This window comes from Helianthus annuus, chromosome 12 (assembly GCF_002127325.2).
Source record: "Helianthus annuus cultivar XRQ/B chromosome 12, HanXRQr2.0-SUNRISE, whole genome shotgun sequence".
Taxonomy (NCBI): domain Eukaryota; kingdom Viridiplantae; phylum Streptophyta; class Magnoliopsida; order Asterales; family Asteraceae; genus Helianthus; species Helianthus annuus.
In genome coordinates this window covers 123,445,193-123,468,546 of record NC_035444.2, presented here as the reverse complement: position 1 = coordinate 123,468,546, position 23,354 = coordinate 123,445,193, and positions in this window count along the sequence as shown.

The window sequence follows — 23,354 nt, the reverse complement described above, 5'->3', positions numbered from 1 at the left end:
CAAAAATGTCTATGTCAAATGTCAATCATGTAATTTGTAAACAAAATGTCATGTATGGCAAGTGAAATATGTATCACTAAACCATAGGTGAAAATACACAAAACAAAGTATTGAAGTAAAACTTGGTTTAAATCAAAGTTATGTTTTGTGGAAATGCATGCTATACTGATACAAACACTTATGCGGTATGTTAAACGCATACATTCAAGCCTTGAGACAGACGGATAACCTTAAGTAAAGGTTATCAATGTGAAATGTTTTCGGATTCAGTCATTCCTTTCATCCAAACCAACCCAGGATGTCAGGAACGGGATTTGTCAAGTCCTATGGTACCATTACTTACTACCGAGTGGCGTAGCTAATGTTAATGAATGTATATAAGTCCCGTTTTTACAAACCAAATGTTATACCGAATGTAAGCATGTGATGTGATGTGAATGTACTAAGTATGGACTAAATGAACATACATAGCATGAAAAGGTAAATGTAAATCAAATGTACTAAGTATGCTAAGTTAACATACAAAGCAGAAAAGTCATGTAAAACAATGTGCTAGCATGTTAAGTAAACATACATAGCAAAAGAAATGTAATGTAAAACAATGTGCTAGCATGCTAAGTAAACACACATAGCAAAAGAAATGTAATGTAAAACAATGTGCTAGCATGCTAAGTAAACATACATAGCAAAACATAATGAAATCATGTACTAATAGTGTACTAATGAAAATAGCAAGTATATGATATGAAAACATGAAAAGCATGAAAGTAACAAGTAGCCACATGTGTTTCACCCCAAAACGTTTGAAAAACAGTAAAAGAGGGGACTATGTACTCACTTGAGGGTGCATAGAAGTCTTGAACAACAACCAAGCAAAGCTAGAGGGATCACGGAATCAAACGGCACCCTATATAGATAACTACATAAATAACCGGACCTAAATCGGGGGATTGGATAGTATGAGGTTTTGTAAACCAAATGAGTATTGGAACTCATACGATATGGTTTAACAAAGTCCATATACTAACATGAAACCTAACCTAAGTGCTTCTGACCCGTTACGACCTGTTTAGGTAGCTTATGCTACTTTAACGCGTCGTTCGCGTAAAACGCGTTCGGACCGCTTAACTAGTCCTATGATAAGTAAAATATGCCTTAACATGTCTAATATAGTTACCTAATCAGTTTAGATGTCAAAATTTAGGTTACATATGCTTAAAATGAATTTATGCGTAAAAAGGGTATTTTGGTAATTTACCTAAGGCATAAGAACTATTTATCATACAACTACTTAAACGACGTGACCATAAGGCATAACCTCGGAAGGTTATTCCCTATACAACTATGGTCACCTAATGTGTTTGGTCGGATCCTAATGATCGGCCAAACGGGTCGAGTTCGAAAGTATAAGCGATTGTTTAGATCGCTTACCTTTACGACCCTAGACAAGCATAGATCTAAAAGCGACGAGCTATACATGCTAGAACATGTTTAGTAAAGTTAGAAAACAGGTTTGGTATTAAAACAAACGGTTTTAATACCCTAGATTAGTTTGGTTACAAAATACGCGAGGAAACGCATTTTGGCCGAAACTACGACTCTTCACTGAGCCTAGATAACGTGGAAATCAGTAGGTATAGTCACTAGGGACCATAACCATCGTGATTTCACTCACGTTATGAAGTTCAAACGAACTTCGTGTTGACCATAAACTGATCAATGCAAAAAGTCAAACGCAGTTTGACTTTAACGCTAAAACGAACAATAAACGCGAAAGAATACTTACAGAAGGTCCCCGCAAGATTCGAACCCGATTCACTCTCAGGTAGGAAGCATATACTTCCACTTAGAGAGTGTAGAATCAGATTCAAATGTGAGGAAGAATGAAATGGGTGAGGGGTATTTATAGATTTCATGGAACCGTTAAGATCGTTCGTCGTAAAACGTGATTTAATCTCAACCGTACACATGTGCCCATAGGATTGTAATAACCATTAAATATCAGCCCATGGTATTGCAAAACCATGGGTTTAAAACCATCAAATCTCAAAAGTGGGCCAAGTTCAATGTATCTGCAAGAAATTTCAAAAATGGTCCCTGCACTTGTAAAACTTGATTGTTTTGCACTTTTAAGCCCCGTTAACCCCATTTCAAGGCTCTAAAATAAAGTTAAAGTATAGGGAACTAAAAATATGCTCAAAAACATCTTGGATGTCGGTTTGTTTGGTCGTACGGTTGCGTTGTTCGGTTAATTACGACAGAAATCGTAATGAACGCAAAAACGATCCAAATTACGCAACGAATGGAATTTTATTATGCCAATCACTAAAATAAAATATTTTAATGATTACATAAATTTTTGGATGTCCGGATATATTCAGGATGAAAGATATGCGCGAAAATGCAAACTTATGCACTTTTGACGCTTTTAGTCTCTATTGATCAAATAAGTTTATTTTAGCATACCGAACCCCTCAAAGCCTATTTCTAAGCTATGTAAAGGATATTTAGGGTATGTGTAACTTATGATCAAGTTTCGGAATGTTCGTTACAGTACAAATCGGCATACTTTCGCAGTTTGTCGAATTTAGTCCCTGTAAGCGAATAAACTTGATTTCGGCATACCAAACCTTCTAAAACTTATTTCTAAGTTATGTAAAGGTTATTTAAGGTATGTTAAGCCTATGTCACTGTTCCGGAGTGTTTGTTGCATTAAACTAGTTATATTTACGCATCAGGGCGCATATAACCTTCCAGAAAGCGATTTAGAACCCGAAATCGAACAAGAGTTGATATGTGCAAATGATACACATATTTTTACAAATCCCAAGTATGAAATACAATATTTCATTGGTTTGGTATCTGTTTGATGGTTGAAGTGACACAGGTGTCACAAAAATTGAGGGTATTTATAGTGTTTTTGAAGCTACAAGATGGTGCCATGTGGCTTATGTGTTGCCCAAGCAAGTATGAGATGATTACAAGTGTGTGGACAAGATGAAAACCCTCAATTACCATCAAAGTTACCCACAAGAATGAAAAACTAGCTTAGAAATACATGTGTAGCAGCTGAAACAAGCATTCTGCCTAGATGAAGGCGTCGTGTCGCGCGACGGCAATAGCCTCAGGCTGTCGCCGGACGCGACGGCTTAGGTCAGAAGTTAAATGCATTTTCGACGCGTTTAACCACCGTTAACCCAATTTCAAGGCTCTATAAGGATGTTAAAGCATAGGGGACTTGAAATATGCTTGGAAATATCTCGGATGTCGGTTCGTTTGGTCGTACGGTCGCGTTATTCGGTTAATTACGACGAAACACGAACGGACGCGAAAAACGATCCAAATTGTGCGACGAGTGGTATTTTAGCATTCCAATCACTAAAATAAAATATTTTAATGATTACAAAAATTTTTGGATGTCCAGATATGTTCAAAACGTAAGATATGCGCGTAAATGCAAGCTTATGCACTTTTTGGCGCTCTTAGTCCCTGTTGATCAAATAAGTTTATTTTCTCACACCGAGCCCCTCAAAGCTTATTTCTAAGGTATGTAAAGGATATTTATGGTATGTTTAACTTATGATCATGTTCCGGAGTGTACGTTACTATACGAATCGGCAGACTTTCGCAGTTTGACCCAAATAGTCCCTTTAGTCGAAAAAACTTGTTTTTGCCATACCAAACCCTTCAAAACTTATTTCTAAGTTATTTAAAGGTTATTTAAGGTATGTTAAGCTTATGTTGATGTTCCAGAGTGTTTTTCGCATTAAACTGATTACGTTCACGCATCAGTTTGCGTATAACTTTCCAGAAAGCGATTTAGAGTTTGAAATCGAACAAGAATTGAAATGAGAAATTGTCAAACATAATTAAAAAAATATAGGGATCAAAATACATTGTTTCATTGATAATTGAACTGTTCAGAGTTTGTATAATGATTACACAAGCACAGATGTCACAGTCTCCCCTACTTCAGGAAATTTCGTCCCGAAATTTATTTAGAGGAAAATTATGAGATTAGATGTGGATGTTTTGCATTCAAATAAATCCTCCGTTCCCTAAGTAGAATCTCTGGGTCACATTTGGATTTCCAGCAAGATTTTTGTTGTTTGTACCAGTCTGTTGTTTATAGGGAAGGGTTTAGATCCGAAGATTTAAACTCCATTCTAATGAGTTTGTGTATGGCTGTACCGATCCTTAAGAGTGCCATGAAATTGTCAAAATGATGTCTTTGTTGTAGTAAAACGTAGAGAGCGTGTGAATTCGAAAAGAAGTTGAAGTTTCGAACAACGGATAGAGAGAATGTTTCTTATGAAGATTATTACAGGAAACTTGTGTGTGCTCAAAACTTGAAATCGGAGAGATAAAACAACATTGGTTAAGGTCCTGAGCTTCTAGTAACTTCAATAACGTCACGCTTGCAATGTAATAAGGGACACTTATATATATATATATATATATATATATATATATATATATATATATATATATATATATATATATATATATATATATATATATATATATATATATATATATATATATATATATATATATATATATATATATAGGAAGCACCATTGGTGTACCTACCGTGTCCTCATTACATTGTTCACGTTTCATTATTCTTATCACTATAGGTTCTTACACATGACAAAACTTGTTGTGTTTTCTGTGCACTGAATTCCATAATTATGTATGCATCCATAATTACGTAATTCCTTGCACAGTCCACACAGTACATTTTATAATGTGTAGGGGAATAAAATAAAACATGTGATGACTGTGACTAGTCCACCATAGGGTCCCTTTAATTAGATCAACAAATGATCTCTTTAAATAAACTGTCACACCCCGACCACGTAAAACTGTAGGATCGTTTTTCGACCCGAATGAGTCGGTCGGAAGAGCTCTAGTTCGTTTCAGAGGCGGAAACTAAGAAACGAATGTGAAAAACAGCTGAAAATACACTTTAATACTCTTTTGCATTGATATGACAGTGTTTACAGCGAGAAACAATACCGGCAGCACTTCGGTACAACTTTCCTGACCGTTATAAATGATAATGTCAATGAACCTATTTATACTACTACCTAACCGTTTGAAAACATCTCAAACGGATACAGGATTCAAACGGATCTTACTTTCAAACGGTCAACTGAATACAAACGACAATATTCAAACGGTTACGTATGTTCAAGCGGTCAACATCACAAACTAAAGTCATAACTTCAAACGGCAGCTTGTCATTAGGCCATTCAAATGGTTGGGCTTCATTGGTCCATTAAATGGCATCACCTAATTGGACCAAATCTCCATTTTGTCTTATGTGAGAATGTAATTAAACGGCCATTATACACATTCTTGTTTCATGACATCACTTGTGATGTCACCTAGGTGATGTCACCTAGGTGATGTCACTCGTGATGTCATGCCCGATCGTATCTGCACCATGACCGAGACTCGATATTAAGACGAAGACGACAGATGACTGCACCAACAGACTCCCCCTCAGATGTTGACGAGTCTTAAGTGTCGAGTCTTCAACGACTTCAGTCTTTATCAGTGTAAGCATCCTCAAATCCTTCTCTTCCTCGGATGTCTTCAGACTCCCCCTTTCGATATGCTGGGATCGTAGCCTGGCTTGTTGAAATCACACAGTCTTCAGGTATCGGAACCTGGCACTCTATCTTCATATAACCTGCACATTCTCTACCCAAAAGTAAAATCTCTGATGATCACTTGTAAAAACAGTCTCACCAGCTAATGAACCATTAGCAGGAATAATTCTATCAAAGAATGATTTTACAATGTTAATCTTTGATAAACCACTTGAAAATACATTTAAATTTTTCAAAAACATCACATTCTCCCAAACCATTTGTTCATCATGTTTAGCACTCGGAATTTTGAAAATTAGCTCTCCAACACCAGTTGTCGAAAATCTTTTTGAATTTTTCAAAAATTATGCTAAAACACACTAAAATCTTTTTGGATTTTTGAATAAAATGCAGAAACAAAATATTTACAGACAATATTTTTGTGAGTTCGTGCAAGAGGATCATATCAGTTTTTGAGACATAACACCAACACCATTAAGCTTTAAACATTTTAAGTTCTAAACAATTTACCTAGATTGTCAGTATATTGGTCCACTTAAATTTTCACACAAATTTCAATTGACTCGAGATACGATATTAATGTTTTAGAGACTTGAACTTAATTGTGTATCACTCCACTTGAATATACTCCCGTATCCAGATCTCAATGTTCAGATTTACAGGTAAATATACTACAACTGATATCTGTATATAAATTAGGGGATATACGAGGACTGAGGGATCTCAGGTCGATACTTCCATATGCGCAGAGAGATATCAGCTTCGACTTTTCGGTGTGTCCCCTTTAGGAGATCTTTTAGCTACAACAACTGATTATCAATTTTATTGTCTAATCAGCTGAGGGCTTTATGCTATGTTTCAAGCATTATGCAGCAAGTATTATCCGGAGACTAGGTCAGAACTTCCATTCAGCAGAAGTCCCGGGATAATACTCCAGATATCACAGAGTATAAGAACCTAGTATATCAGAAAAAGAAACCTTTCAAACGAGATTTCAGGGGTTACCTATATATCCAAGAATAGTTACCCACAAATCAAGCAAGTTCGTTTTAGGTTTATATCTCGTTTCAATTTACTAAGTGTGTAAAAATCTACTGACACATCCGCAGTAAGATTGTTTATCACATTTAAACATTACATATCTTTAGCGTGTTGTGATAGTCCACTGATGTACTGTCATTTCCTCTTTTATGCAACAAAAACTCATTTTTGATTTTTCAATGTTTTTGACATTTTCAAATTTTCTATTTTTTTTTAAAATTTTTCTCCCCCTAAAATCAAAATATGTTTCAATTTTGATTTTCTGAGAAAATTTGAAATAAACTGTACACAGAAAGTGACAAACTGATATCAAATCGCTTCAATTCGCCATCCACTTGGCGTAAACAATCAGAACTCCCCCTCACAACAAACTATTTTCCCATTATGATTTCAAAACACTTAAGTTTGTTTTAATCAAAATGGTTTTTCTGGAAAATTAGTTTTGTGTGACATTTCATAAACTCGGGGTTTCATCACTTTGGTTTTCAAATTACCACTTGTAGGAAAGATGAATCAAGTACAACTTAATGTCTCTTTGAAAGACGAAAAATCACCAGAGTGAAATTTCTCAAGAAATATGCCGATTCATGTTCCACGCTTACCAACCTGGGAACTCCGGTAAGTCAGGTTTTTCATTTAAACAGATTCACCCAAGCCTGACGGTCCTTGGGTGATTTCGAATTCTTATTCAACAATGGTGGAAAATTTGCATCATCCATTGTTAAATCTGAATTCACCTTTTTTACCTCAACCAATGGCTCCTCTGGCTTTGTCGAACCAGAATCATTGCCTGCACATGGCTTGTCTGACTTTGATCTGTCAGATTCATTGCCTGAAGGTGGCTTGTCTGACTTCGACACGTCAGATTCATCGCCGACCATTTTCTTCTTCTTCATTTCTTCTTTCGTCCTCAGATTTGTATCTGATGAATTCATCTTGCTTGACTTTGCAGCCAAAGAAATTGATTCATCAGAACTCTTATTCTTTCCCATGGATGAACCCGAGGACAATATCTTCTCCAAATACTCTCGAGCTTTCTTCCTCTTCTTCCTCAGTCGGTCTTTCTGCCCCTGTGAAAGCTTCACTTTCATCTCTTGAACTTTTTGTTCTTGAACTTTTGGTTTTTGAACTTTTGGTTCTTGAACTTTCCGTTCTTTGGGCTTGACCTTGACTGGAATTCTTGCCAATCTCTGAGAATTAACCCTCAATCTGTCATTCGATTTCCTTGGGCATTCTCTGGCAATGTGACCTTTGATTTGGCAATTGTAGCATCTTCTGGTCTCATAACTCCAAATCCGGCAGTTAACAGCAATGTGTCCTTGATAACCGCATCTGTAACACACTCTGTTATCATACCGTATACCACCTTCACACCAAACGCTCAAATCATAGCATTGTCTGGCTTGGTGATATTCTTTCCTCAAGTTTGGTGGATTTGACGTTTGAGCACTGTGGTCCAACCTGCGCCACTTATTACCAACAATTTTTGAGTTTTCATTTTTTACTTTTTGTAATTTTTCATTGCGATTGGATGATCGATCTGATGAACTTTTATTATCTTTTTGAACATTTTTCTCATTTTTAATTTTTTGTTTCTATTCCACTTTCTTCTTCAAAGGTTTTTGCTTAGAGCATTCACCTTTTTCAGTTGATTGCAGAACAGTTTTCTGAAACTTTTCCTTTAATTTCAAAAACAATTTTTGTTTTTCAATTTTTTCATTTTCATCATCAGATTTCTCATCACAATCTTCAACTTTGACATTGTCAAAGTTTGTGACATCGTCACTTATTGGAACTGAATTGATTGGTTTTGGACAGGGGATATTCAAAAACTCGGATGATGTCACAAAACCTTTCAATTTCTTTTCAAGTTCCTCAATTTTGTTCCTCGAATTCTCAGCTTCACTTTCAAGTCGAGATATTCTCCCAAAATGAGTCTTGATTGTTTCTTCATTCTCATTCTTCAAATTTTCAAGAACAGACTTTTCATTTTCCAAAACTTTTATCTGTTCTTGAAATTTTGATTCATTTGCTTTCAGATTCTTGTTTTCTAGCTTAATCCAGAAATCCTCATCTTCTGAAGATTTCTTTTTGCTTTCAATCTCTTTTTTCAACTCTTTGATCTTCTTTTTAGCACATTCACCTTCTTTTTAGCACATTCACCTTCTTTTTCCAATTTTATAATTTTCTGAAGATGGGAATTGATTAATTTTTGCTTTTCAATGTTGTTTTGACTAAAAACATTTCTCCCATCTTCAAGAATTTTCATTTGATTTTGAAATTCTTTTTCACTTCTTGTTTTTTCAATTTCAAAACCTTTAACTTTCTCTTCAAAAACTTTTTCTTTTTCTTTCAACTTCTTGTTTTCAAATGTCAAACTGTTCAAATTATTTAACAGTTTGTCATTTTCGGCTCTCAACTTCTCACAATTTCCCTGCAACATAAGAATCTGTTTAACATCAACTTGCTTCTCGTCTTCCAACTTCTTGACTTCCGATGTCAAACTTTCCGTATTCTTCAAGAGTTTGTCATTGTCAGTTTTAAAGTTGTCACACTTAGAGCACACTGATTCACAACTTGATGATCAAACTCTGCAGATTTTTCAGCATTTGGAACTTCTTCTTCCTTTGCTATGAATGTACCTGCACAAAAGATTTTAACGAAATCAAGAGGATTTCCATTATTATCAATATAACAACCTCGTTTGAAATCGTATTTCAGCACATATTTTTCCCTGACACATTTAGCAACCCTTTTGTGCATTTCTTCAATCACATCTGAACTCAGATCTAGCACATTATTCTCCAAAACCTTGATCATTTCTTTCTTTTTCTTTCTGGTTTCAAGTTCATGAGCTTTAAGTTTGCTGATGAATTGATTTAGAGGTAGTTTTGAAAAATTTGAGTCCTCCCTTAAATTTTTCAAACATTCACCCCATTCAATCGGTAATGCATCTGCAAACTTCTCTAATTTATCAGCATTTGATGGATATATCTCATGATCTTTCAAATAATTCAGTAAGACAGTATATCGGTCTTTAAGATCTTCCAACGTTTCGTCTTTCAAACACACAAAATATTTAAACCTTTTTGCCCATCCATCTTTGCTCACTTTTCTATAACCCTCATCTAGAAATCCGTGATGCCATTCATTAAATTTTTCAAGATAATAGTTCTCCTGTTCATCAAACACCATTGCCATTTTTCAACACAATCTGTTCAAACGAAATTCCAAGTTCAAACAATATCCTCTTTTTCAAACGAAAGTATTTTCTTTCAAATGACCGGAAGTAACTTTCAAACGGCCGGTTCACTAGGCCATTCAAATGGTTGGGCTTCATTGGTCCATTAAATGGCATCACCTAATTGGACCAAATCTCCATTTTGTCTTATGTGAGAATGTAATTAAACGGCCATTATACACATTCTTGTTTCATGACATCACTTGTGATGTCACCTAGGTGATGTCACTCGTGATGTCATGCCCGATCGTATCTGCACCGTGACCGAGACTCGATATTAAGACGAAGACGACAGATGACTGCACCAACAAAAACAACAAATCGTGGTGGAAACGTCGGGGAGTGTTGTAACAGAATCATTGTTTCACAACCATGGATTAAATAATTTCGTTTTATTAAATTATTGAACTCATTGTTTTATTACAAATCAGATAAATACAAATATTATCTTTCAAGTTTTAAAGTCGCTAAGGCACGAGTCCATCCTATGTATAGCATGCATCAACAATCATCACATAACAGTACCTGAAACATGTGTAAAAATAGGTACGTCAGCATAAAAATGCCTGTGAGATACATAGGTTTTATTATAATAGGATTCATGACTTATAAGTTTTAGAAAATATTTAATCAAAAATAGTCATGATCCTTAAAATATTTTCTTTTATAAATCATACTAAAATTTGTCACACCCCGGCCGCGGTAAAACAACAAAAGCCGCGGCGGAAACGCCGGGGAGGTGAGTCGCGACAGAATTATTGTTTCAACAACCATGGCAAATAAAGTTTTGTATTATTAAAATTAAAGTTACATTGTCTTTGAGTTCAACTAAAATAACATAATAACTGTCTTTTAAGTCACTAAGGCCCGAGTCCGCCTAAGTGAAGCACACACATCACGCATTAGCACCTGAAACACATGTAAAAATAGGTACGTCAGCATAAAAATGCCTGTGAGATACATAGGTTTTGTTTATGCAGATTCATGACTTGTATTTGAAAGAAGTGTTTAATAAAATGTAGTCATGAACCTTGTAAAATGTTTTCCTTTGTAAAACCATGTGAAAATCAATGAAAAACAAATGATGATGAAATGATAATGCATGGTTAAATGAATAACCAAGTGAAAATGAATTTGGATAAAATGCGTACTTTGTAAAACAATGTCTTGTTCTTGTATAAAATGTTTCATGTCTTGCCCAAGTGATTCATATAACGCAACAATGTATAATACAATAAAAGCACTTATATATAGGAAGTACCAGCGGCGTATCCACCATGCTTTTATCATATAACACATAGCCCCGTTACATAAGTCACTTATCAATAACCAACCAAAATGTCTTGTTCCATGTCAAAAATGTGTATGTGTAAACCATGTACAATGTCATGTGTGAAATGTTTCATGTATAACCAAATGAAATGCATAGCAAGTAGGAAATCATCTACTTAAACTATGTGATGATGTCAATGTATAAACTGTGTCATGTATGGTGAATAACTAGAAGTTACTCAACCCCATAGTAAAAATGTACAAAACAATGTTTTTGAATAAACCTAAGTTTAAATCAAATGTTATGTTTTGCAGAAAAACAATGCTTTATGATTACAAACATTTATGCAGTAATGTTAATCGCATACATTCAAGCCTTGCGGCTGTGGCAACAAACCCTTAAACGAATTTGTTGGATCGTCGTTGACCCTGAATGAGTCGATCAGAAGAGTCGTTTATCTAATTCAAAGGCGGAATCGATGAATCAGACGCTCAAACTAAATATAATGCTTCACTTTATTGATTTTGACAAAGTTTACAACCTGGAAGCAATTTGGCAGCACTTCGTTACAGAATCAGAACCGTTACCAAATGAACTAACCAGTGCACTATTTATAGAGTGTGAGGTTCGCCTATGTGAACATGACTTATGAGCGAACTGGAGTGAATGTGAGTGGTTCGCTTTTGTGTCAATGCACATAAGAGCGGACCAGTGATGTGTGTGTGGTTCGCTTATATGGACAATGTCCATATAAGCGGACCTCAATGCTAAATCACCATTTCTCGTTTCTCGAACCTCGTGCACACAATATTCTATCCTATCCTAATCTAATACATGATACAAGACGAAGTCAATAGACGTAGTGCACCAACAGACTCCCCCTCGGATATTGACGAAGTCTTCAGTGACCATTCTCTGTTATACCACCTCTTCAGTCTTGATCATCTTGCCATCTTGCTCAGATTGTAACAATGTAAGCACCTTTCAATCTTTCTCTTTAATCATCTTTCTCTCTTTGACTTTTTCACCAAGATCTCATCATTAGCTTTATCATCAATTTTTTTCATTGTCAGCTGGCTCCCCCTCTCGTCAAGCTTCCGTGCTTTTAGGATCAACACCTAGCTTTCCAGCTACAAGCTCTTTCAGGAACGATACCTGGCTCTCTGCACACTTTCGTTTGCGTTGAGCTCGTCTTCAGACTCCCCCTAAGACTCGGCTTTCGGGATCGTAGTCTTGGTTTTTCCTGTAATCACTCATACAAATAATAAGTAACATCATTTTAAAATCATCAATCAGTAACTTTCTAAAACACTCCCCCTATCAACAATATTTCTGATTTTGACATTGTTAAAGAATCCAACTCCCCCACAGATTATCATTCAAGTTCAAATTAATGACCTTGAAGATATTTCACAAACTATTTTTGAACTTTTATAGAAATTTCAAGTTTCAAATTAATGAACTTGTTTTATTTTCAGAAACACAATCAGCTTCCTTAGATTTTGAAACTCAGTAACTCAGACATCGGTTTATCGAAAATAAAGCAGAAATCAAAATCTTTTTGTATTTTCTGAAAATATAAAGCAGTAAAGAAATATGTACAAACATATTTACAGACAATATTTTTGATTGAGTATGCGTCAGAGGATCATATCAGTTTTTGACAAGTCACAAGTACCGTTGAGCTTAGATACACATTAAGAATTAAACAATTCACTTAGATTGTCGATATACTGATCCATCTTAAATTTTCATACAAATTTCAACTAATTCAGGATACGATTTAGATGTTTTAATAACTTAAACTCATTCATGTGTCCCACCTCTTGAATATACTCCCGTATCCAGAATCTCAAATATTCAGTCTTACAGGTGAGTATACCACAGATGATATCTGTAAGGGGTAAAATGCGAAACCGTGAGAGCTCAGGTCAGAACTTCCGTTCAGCAGAGAGATGACGGCTCGACTTTTGGTGTGTCCCCTTTAGAGGATCTTTTAGCATTACAACAGCAGCGACTATCAATTTTATTATTTCATCAGCTTGCTGAGGGCGATGCTGTGTTTCAAGCATTTTGCAGAAAGTATTATTCGGGGACTAGGTCAGTATTTCCATACAGCAGAAGTCCTGGAATAATACCCCAGATATCACTGAGTATAAAGACCTAGTATCTCAAAATATGGGACCTTTCAAACGAGATTTCAGGGGTTACCTATATATCCAAGTAGTGTTCCCCACGAAATAAGCAAGTTTGAATTTAAGTTTATATCCCGAAAAAGTCTACTAAGTGTATAAAAACCTATCGACATATCATCAGTGAGACTGTTTAACGCTATTTAATCATTACAATTCTTTAGCATACTGTAACTGTCTACTGATGTACTATCATTTCCTCTTTTTACGCAACAACTCAAATTTTTGAATTTTATCATGTTTTTGGCTTTTTCAAATTTTCTAATGTTTTTGTATTTTCTGACAATACCTTCTCCCCCTAAAATGCAAAATCATTAAAGAAATTTGACAAACCGATACTGATAGCTTTGTCTCGCCATCCATTTTCTGCATCTCATGCTCTGTTTTGCAGAAAATATAACGTACCCCCATGATTTACAACCCATTGATTTTGCCCGTTAGAAAACTGTGCTTCAATCTGTGACAGTAATCATGCTTGTTCAGCCGTGAGGGTTTCGGCATAGTCCATCAGCACTTATTCTAACAAAATTAACCACAACCATCACAAACATCAACCAAACAAACAAACAACAAACATCACATATTGTTCAAATTTTCACAAAACAACACACAGACTCCCTATCTGACCAAACCAGGGTTCATCTTCTTCCTACTCTAGTGCCAGGCTACTCTTATTTGCATTCTGACAATCTTCTACACCATTGAGTACCTGCACATTCAAGCTTTATCAAATACACAAACAATTTGACACAAACAAAATTTCAATCATAAAGATAAATGCCGATTCATGCTTCGCGATAAAGGAAGCTCCAGCAATTCCAACCGTTTAATCAAACATTGTGTCCACCCAAGCCTCATCAGCCTTGGGTGTAACCTTGACTCTAGCAACCTGAATCTTAAAGTTTTCAGCCTTGAGTGGTGGAAAATTTGCATCATAAGCAATCGAAATTGAATCCTCAGCTTTCTTCACCTTAGAAAATGAACTTTCTATTTCTGTTTTCGATTTCCAGATTTGTTTTTGTTTCTCATTTTTAACCAAATCAACATGTTTCTTAACACTCCATGCTTGACCATTTGGTGTTCCACGTTTGTAAAAATGTGAATCTTTTTGAACACTTTGGTTTTGAACAACAACTTTTGGTTTCCAAACCTCTTGGGGTTTTGTCATATCAACTGATGTTTTCCAACTTTGTGTTGTTCTGAACCTGGGTGTATGAGAATTCCAGGTTTGTCTTGAATCAAACCTGTTCAGATTTGATTTCCAATTTTGATTCGAAGCAAACTTGTTTGTGTTGTACCTCCAAGTTTGTTTTGAATCAAATCTGGTTAACCTTTGTCTCACATTCTCAGATTTTTGTTTCCCAGCATCAATCTTCATTTGATCAACATCCACAGGTTTTAGATTTGGACACTTGCGTGCAAGATTTCCTTTTTGATCACATTTGAAACATGTTCTCATGGACACATCTTTGACCTGTGGTTGTTGCTTTCTCTTTTGTGCTTCAAATTCAGCATTAGACTGTCTCATTTTGAGTTCTTTATCTTTTGCTAAACTATCTCCTTGAACAAAACTCATTTTTTCTTGATAGTTTGGCGTCACATTTTTCTTCCAATTTTGTTTCCTTTTATAACCCAACCCAGCCTTCATGTTTTTCTTTTTGACACCCGGTTTGTTATAAAAAGTTTTGTGACCTTTACCAGCAAACTTTGAAATCTCAGATTTTTCAGTCTCAACCATTTTGAAAACCTGATCAACCTTTTCTGAAATCACATTCTGAATCGGGAATACAACATCTAAGAACAATTTGTCTGATCCAATCATGGTATAAACCAATCCATTTGAATCATCATTCAAATTTTTCTTGGATTTTGTGTTTTTCAGATATCCATCATGAAAGTTTCCCTCATCTTCATCCTGTGATTCAGTTTTACCTGTATCACCCGACTTTTCTTGAAAAACGCTTTCAACAACCTTACCTACCACCTCTGAATCACTGATATCATCAGATTTGGTGTAAGTCACATCGATGTTGTCGGGTAACTGATCAACCATGTTGATTACTTTTTCCACCTTTTCGCCATCATAGAATGTGTAATTATTCTCCAACGGTGGTGGAACTTGATGGTATTCAGACCCTATTCCCTTTTTATTCTTTTCAGACTCTTTCTCATCGGGTGTGATGTTGAAAATACGTTCCAGAATATATGAAGATGAATGATAACTTTGCAATTTATTGACCAACTTTTCTTTGTCTGCCAATTCTTGTTTAAGCTTAGCAACATCATCAATATATTGGTTTACCACTCTTTGTTTATCTTCAAATCTAGCTTCAAGAAATTTAGTGTTTCTTTGACAAGCACATAATCTATCATCTAGACTTTTGACTTTACTTTTTAAAGTTTCATAAGCTTCTTTTACAGTTTCATATGACAATTTCATTACATCATATTCTTTTTGCAACTCTTGAATTTTGATGTCTTTTGGAACACATTTGTTGCAAACAGCTGAACACTTTTCTTTTAAAACCTTGTTTTCTATTTCAAGATCATCACATTTTTGTTTCAATTTTTCATTTTCTTGTTTCAAAAACTTTTCAATTTCACTCATCTCATGACATTTTTCTTTGAAAATTTTATTTATTTTAGTAAATTCAATGTCTCTATTGTTGAGTTTTTCATCTTTCTCAATACAAGCACTGCATGTTTCCATGCATTTCTTGCATTGCTGTTCAGCTTCATTATCAATTTTATCAGAAGTATCAGTTTGAATAATTACCTCAATGATTGGCACTTTGGTTTCCTCAGTCTTCTGAATCTGATCTTCTTCAGCGACTTGCACTTTGTCTTCAACACCTTCCTCGGCTTTCTTTTCAACCTTCTTCACTTCACTCACCACCTTCTCACTTTCAGTCACAATCTCTTCGACTGTCATCTTCTTTTTCTTCTCCAGACTAGCAAAAATTACTTTCTGAATGCCTTCTTCAACTTGCTGTTTGTACCTTGGATTCTCTCTAAGGCCTTTGCACCAAACATCCACAGTAGGAATAGCAGCAACTAGTGCATCAAGGTCAACTGTCTTTGGATCAACAGTTGGGTTTCCTTGAGGATCAACATAGCATTCTTTATCTTTGCTCCACCTTCCTGCCCATGTTGCTTCTCTGTAAGCATTATACACATCATCCAATCTCATACGAGCATGTCTTTCTTCTCGAGTCAGTGTTACTTCAGCCACCATTGCTTTAGCTTCCACTTCAGCAACCTCTTCGTCATGTTGACTCCAATCATAACCTTCATCATCATAGATGATTAAACCAGGTGATTTTGCCTCTATCAACCCCTCTTTCCAATCAAGATTTTGAACCATAGATTCATAATCACCATCTATATTATCCACATTTTGATCACAAAATGACAAAGCAGCTCTCTTTTCTTTGGATGATACTCCATCAATTTGTTTTCTGATTGGCTGATCAGTATTCTTGTGATATATTGCCTTTTTGTAATAATCCTCACGAAACGGATTTACACTTTCATCAGCTGTGTTGTTTGGACATTCTCTTTTAAAGTGACCTTTTTCCTTACATTTGAAGCAAGTTACTTTGTTCTTGTCAAAACCCATCTTTGTTTCAGGTCCTTCCAAACATCTTCTACCAGTGATCTCCATGAATCATTGTGCTCTTCGAATGACACTTGCCATGCACCAATGAATATCCATGAGTTCCATTTCTTCTGGATCCACCTGATCGTAATCCTCTTTCGTCATGTTAGGATTTCCGATCTTTCCTGCAATTAATCCTTCATAAGATACCAGAATGGAGGCTAAGAAACTCATATGCTGTTGAGCAAATTCATTGTTTAGCAATGGAGAATTTTTCCAATCGGAGTTGGAATTTGCAGTTGATGATCCAGATGCAGATGATGCATGAAATCCTGGATCATAACTTGAAGAGGTACTCTTTGATGTGTCACTGGTCTTTTCTGCCGTAAAACCCGTTTTGATTCTTGGAGACTCATTGATTCTTGAAGACTCATTGTTTTGTAACAACCCTCTTCGATAATACAAACCAACATTTTGTTGATAGTTAGAACTTGACATCTTGTTTTGTTTTTGAATCAACAAATCATGCCCCTCTATTTTCTCTATCAATTGATCTAATGTCGGTTTATCAAAATTGACATCATTTTTCAACACAATCACATATGTTTTCCAATCATCTTCATGAGGTAAAGCTTCAACCAGTTTATCTACCATCTCTTCTCTTTCTTTGTTAATTTCGAATCTCTCCAACTCAATCTTTAAGTGACAAAAACGTTCAATCATTTGAGGAACTGTTTCATTCTTCATGCAGCTAAACATGTCAAACTCCTTTTTCAACAACGAAATTTTGTTTTTCTTGATATCTTTCCCTCCTTCAGCTTTCACTTTTAAGGCTTCCCAGATTGACTTAGATGTTTCACCATACTGAAGCAATGAGAAAATATCCTCTCTGATAGATTGTTGAAGTAGAGTTTTCATTCTTAGTTCTGCTGAATGCTCTTTCTTATCATCTGCTGTGAAATCTTTTAGTGTGATCAACTCACGTCTTTCATTTCTTGGTTTTACATATCCCAAAGTTAAACAAATCCAGCTATCGTACGCATATGCTTGCACCCAATTTTCAAATCTTTCAAACCACCAATGATAGTCTTCGATATTCATGAGCTTAGGTGGTCTTTGGTGATTTCCGTACACGTTATCGTAACTCAAACTTTCCGATATCACTTTCGTAGCATTCTTTGGTGTAATTGGTGTATCTTCTGAAGTGAACGCGTTATAGAACGTGTTGTAAAACTCTTCACCATAGTCCGACATCTTTACTCACCTGGAAATCAATGACCTGGAAGCAAACAAACAAACTTAATCAGTTTAATCAATATCAAGAAATCTGAAATACACTAATACTCGATTGTCGTGAGATAATCTTGACACTTGGATGAAAACTAGATTGAACGAATGAGCGAAAACCAATTTGGACAGATAAGCGGACCACGTTGACAAATGAGCGGATCAAATGAATTGACAAATAAGCGAACCAATCAAGTTGACCGAATACGCGAACCCATCAATGTATGAATAAACGAACCAAACAAGTTCAATCGAGCGGACCAGTTAATATTCGTAAAAGCAGACCAGATGTTGTCTGCTCGAGCAGACCAGACTTGTTCGATTCGAGCGGATCTACCTGAAAAGCGGACCTACTGTGCCATACAAGCGGACCAGTTTGTACGTTCGAGCGGACCACAGAAGCGGATCTATGTGTTTTCAAGCGGACCTGGGCTGTTTTGGAGCGGACCAACACTGACGTAAAAGCGGATTTGTTTTACGAGTGGTTTTTGGTCACTTTTAGGCCAAATTTGAGTCTAAAACTTTCAAGGGTTTGTCTATGTTCAATAATACATGTCCTGTAAAAAATTCGTCCGATTTTAACCGTGGAAACTTGTCCAATTCGAAAAAGAAGGTGTAGAAGATAGAAAACGGATCAAATTTGAGCTGAACTCTTCCTCCTGAGCTCTGATACCACTTGTTGGATCGTCGTTGACCCTGAATGAGTTGATCAGAAGAGTCGCTTATCTAATTCAAAGGCGGAATCGATGAATCAGACGCTCAAACTAAATATAATGCTTCACTTTATTGATTTTGACAAAGTTTACAACCTGGAAGCAATTTGGCAGCACTTCGTTACAGAATCAGAACCGTTACCAAATGAACTAACCAGTGCACTATTTATAGAGTGTGAGGTTCGCCTATGTGAACATGACTTATGAGCGAACTGGAGTGAATGTGAGTGGTTCGCTTTTGTGTCAATGCACATAAGAGCGGACCAGTGATGTGTGTGTGGTTCGCTTATATGGACAATGTCCATATAAGCGGACCTCAATGCTAAATCACCATTTCTCGTTTCTCGAACCTCGTGCACACAATATTCTATCCTATCCTAATCTAATACATGATACAAGACGAAGTCAATAGACGTAGTGCACCAACAGAATTAAAGGTTCATCTAAAGTTATGTAGTCGGATTCTGTCATTCCCAACTTCCAAACAAACCCAGGAAGTCGGAAACGGGAGTTGTCAATTCCTATGGTACCATTACATAAGTCCGAGCGGCGTAGCTAATGTTAATGAATGTATTATTGTCCCGATTTAACATACCAAATGTCATAACCAATGTAGCATGTGAAAACCATGTACTAGGAATGCTAAGTAAACATGCCTAGTAGAAATGTTCATGTAAAACAATGTGCTAGCATGCTCAGTAAACATACATAACAGAAATGTCATGTAAAACAACGTGTTCCATATGCTAAGTAAACATATGCAACAAATGTGTAGTAAATCAATGTGCTAGCATGCTTAACATTGTTGGTGCAGTCATCTGTCGACTACGTCTAATGTCGAGTTCGGGTTGCGATGCGGATCTGGTCAAGCATGATGTCATCATGCTTAATGATGACATCATGTGACATCATCAAAATTCTATTATCATCATCAACAGCAAACGACAAAATACAATTAAAGTTGCAAAAGCTTTATGCCAAGTTGATGTTGATTGGACCATTATGAGGTCCAATGAGGTGTTGCCAAATGATGGTCCAATGAGGGATCACTATGTTGAGGTTCAATGAATGATAACTCACAAGATGACAATAGAATGTGGAGATCGCTTTTAGACAACTTGTGAAACCGCTCATTCAGCAAGTAAGTGGAACCGCGTTTATGAACATGTTGGAACCGCCTTTACGGCATAGTTGTTGAACCGCTCTTATGGTATGTCATTTGGAGCGGTTCCTAGCTACTATATATAGGTTGCTTTGTCAATTCATTTGTAACGGAGTTTAGAACTGATACCGAGGTGCTGCCGGTATTTCCTCTTACTGTAATCGCTGTTATATCAATATACAAGAGGATTAAAGTGTAATACAAGCTGTGTATACGTCCGTTTCTTTGTTTCCGCCGCTGAAACGGATTTGAGCTCTTCCGAACGACTCGTTTAGGTCGAAATCCGATCCTACAATTGGTATCAGAGCCAAGGAGGAGGAGATCTCGCATATACAGCTCGTTTTCATCATTTTTTCTGCTTCTACACCTTTCTTTTTCGAAAAACGCAACTTTTTACGGTCAAAATCGCTCCAAATTTACATATTATGTGCGGAATCATGATTTAACAAAACCTGGAAATTTTCAGACCTTAATTCGGCTTAAATTTGATTAAAATTGAATTTTTGCTTAAAAGCGGTTCGTGTGTGCTGACGTCACTTCTGGAACCGCTCGAAATACTTCTGGAATCGCTCGAAATAATGTCTGGAACCGCTCGAAATACCATCTGGAACCGCTCGTAAATTTCATGCATGACTCGCTCATAATGACGTTTATGAACCGCCCATCGGAACATCCTTGAACCGCTCAAAAGTGTAAAGTGCATGAACCGCCCATTAGACCTTCACGTAGATCGCTTTTCTGACAAAGATATCATGACTCGCTTATAAGGACATCATCACTGACTCGCGTTTATGTCATCTATATTCCACCGCCCAAGATTAATAAAAAAGCCCACCAAATAGTCAGTTCTTATCACCACCCCACTTACACATAAAAGCCCATGTTTAGTTTGTAAGTGCACCGTAAACAAAACAAACAAAACAAAAATAAAAAGAACCATTATTTGTCTATCAAGATTTGGGGACATTTGAGTTAACAGTCTACATTCATTGGAACGGGTTCACGAATCTTCGACAAACATAAGGTTGAAAAATGGCAATGGTGTTTGATGAACAGGAGAACTATTATTTCGAAAGATTTAATGATTGGCATCACGGATTTCTAGATGAGGGTTATAGAAAAGTGAGCAAAGATGGTTGGGCAAAAAGGTTCAAATATTTCGTGTGTCTGAAAGACGAAACGTTGGATGATCTTAAAGACAGATATAGTGTTTTATTGAGTTATATGAAAGATCATGAGATATACCCGTCAAATGCTGAAAAATTGGAGAAATTTGCAGATGTATTACCGATTGAATGGGGTGAATGTTTGAAGAATTTAAAGGAGAACTCAAATTTTTCAAAATTACCTCTAAATCAATTCATCAGCAAACTTCAAACTCATGAACTTGAAACCAGAAAGAAAAAGAAAGATTTGATCAAGGTTTTGGAATATAATGTGCTAGATCTAAGTTCAGATGTGATTGAAGAGATGCACAAAAGGGTTACTAAATGTATCAGGGCAAAACATGTGCTGAAATACGATTTCAAACGAGGTTGTTATATTGATAATAATGGAAATCCTTTTGATTTCGTTAAATTGTTTTGTGCAGGTACATTGATAGCAAAGGAAGAAGAAACTTCAAAAGCTGAAGAATCGGTGAAGAATGAAACAATGTGCTCAACATGCGATAACTTTAAGACTGACAATGACAAACTTGTGAGAGACATAGAATGTTTGGCATTTGAAGTCAAAAAGTTGAAAGACGAGAAGCACGTTGCTGAAAACCAGATTCTTTCTCTGGAAAAAGATTGTGAGAAATTGAAAGCAGAAAATGACAAACTGTTGATTGATTTTAACAGTTTGACTTTGAAATATCAAGAATTTGAAGGGCAAGTGAAAATTCTTGAAGATGAGAAAAATGTGTTTAGTAAAAACAACATTGAAAAACAAAAGATGATAAATTCCCATCTTCAGAAGATTGTCGAACTTGAAAAAGAAGGTGAAAGCGCTCAAAAGAGAATCAAAGAGTTAGTGAAAGAGCTTGAAAGCAAAAAGAAATCGTCAGAAGATGAGGATTTCTGGATAAAGCTTGAAAACAAGAATCTAAAAGCCAATGAATCAAAATTTCAGGAACAGATCAAAATTTTGATAAATGAAAAGTCTGTTCTTGAAAGTTTGAAGGTTGAGAATGACAATTCCATCAAGTCTCATCTTGAGAGAATATCTCAGCTTGAGGAAGAAGCTAAGAATTCCAGGACCAAGATAGATAAACTTGAGAAGAAATTGATCAGTTTTGCGACTAAATCTGACAAGTTGAATATTCCTTGTCCAAAACCGATCAATTCAGTTCCGATGAGTGAAAAGGCTACAAACGTTGACAAAGTCAAAGTCAAAGATTGTGATGATAAAACTGATGAGGAAAATGAGAAATTTTATTCAGCAGATGAGTCTGTGACAGAGTCTGATGATGAAAATGTTAAGAAAGAAAAACAAAAATTGTTTTTAAAGTTGAAAGAAAAATTTCAGAAAACTGTTCTGCAATCAACTGAAAAAGGTGAATGCTCTAAGCAAAAACCTGTGAAGAAGATTGTAAAACAGAATCAAAACTTTAAAAATGAAAGAAAAAACTCATCAGTACGATCATCCAATCAAAAGAAAAAATTACAAAAAATTGAAAATGAAAATTCAAAATTTGTTGTGTGTAGAACAAACCACAGTGCAAAAGCGTCAAAACCAGCACATTTGAGGAAAGAATATCACCAAGCCAGACAATGCTATGATCTGAGCGTTTGGTGTGAAAATGGTAACTGGTATGATAACAGGGTGTGCTATAGCTGTGGATATCAGGGGCATATTGCTGTTAACTGCCAATACTGGAGTTATGAGACCAGGAGGTGCTACAATTGCAATATCAAAGGTCACATTGCCAGAGATTGCCCAAAGAGATCGCATGATAGATTGAGGGCTAATTCGCAGAAAATGGCAAAGAAGAAACCAGTCGTTGTCAAGCCCAGAGAATTGAAAGCTTCGGGCCAAAATGTCAAAGAACCTAAAGTTCAAGAAACAAAAGTGAAGTTGTCTCAGGGACAGAAAGACCGACTGAGAAAGAAGAGAAAGAAAGCGAGAGAATATCTCGAAAAGATTTTGTCCTCGGGTTCATCCGTTGGAAAGAATATAAGTTCTGATGAATCAACTCCCTCGGATGCAAAGTCAAGAAAACCGAATTCGTCAGATGCAAATCTGA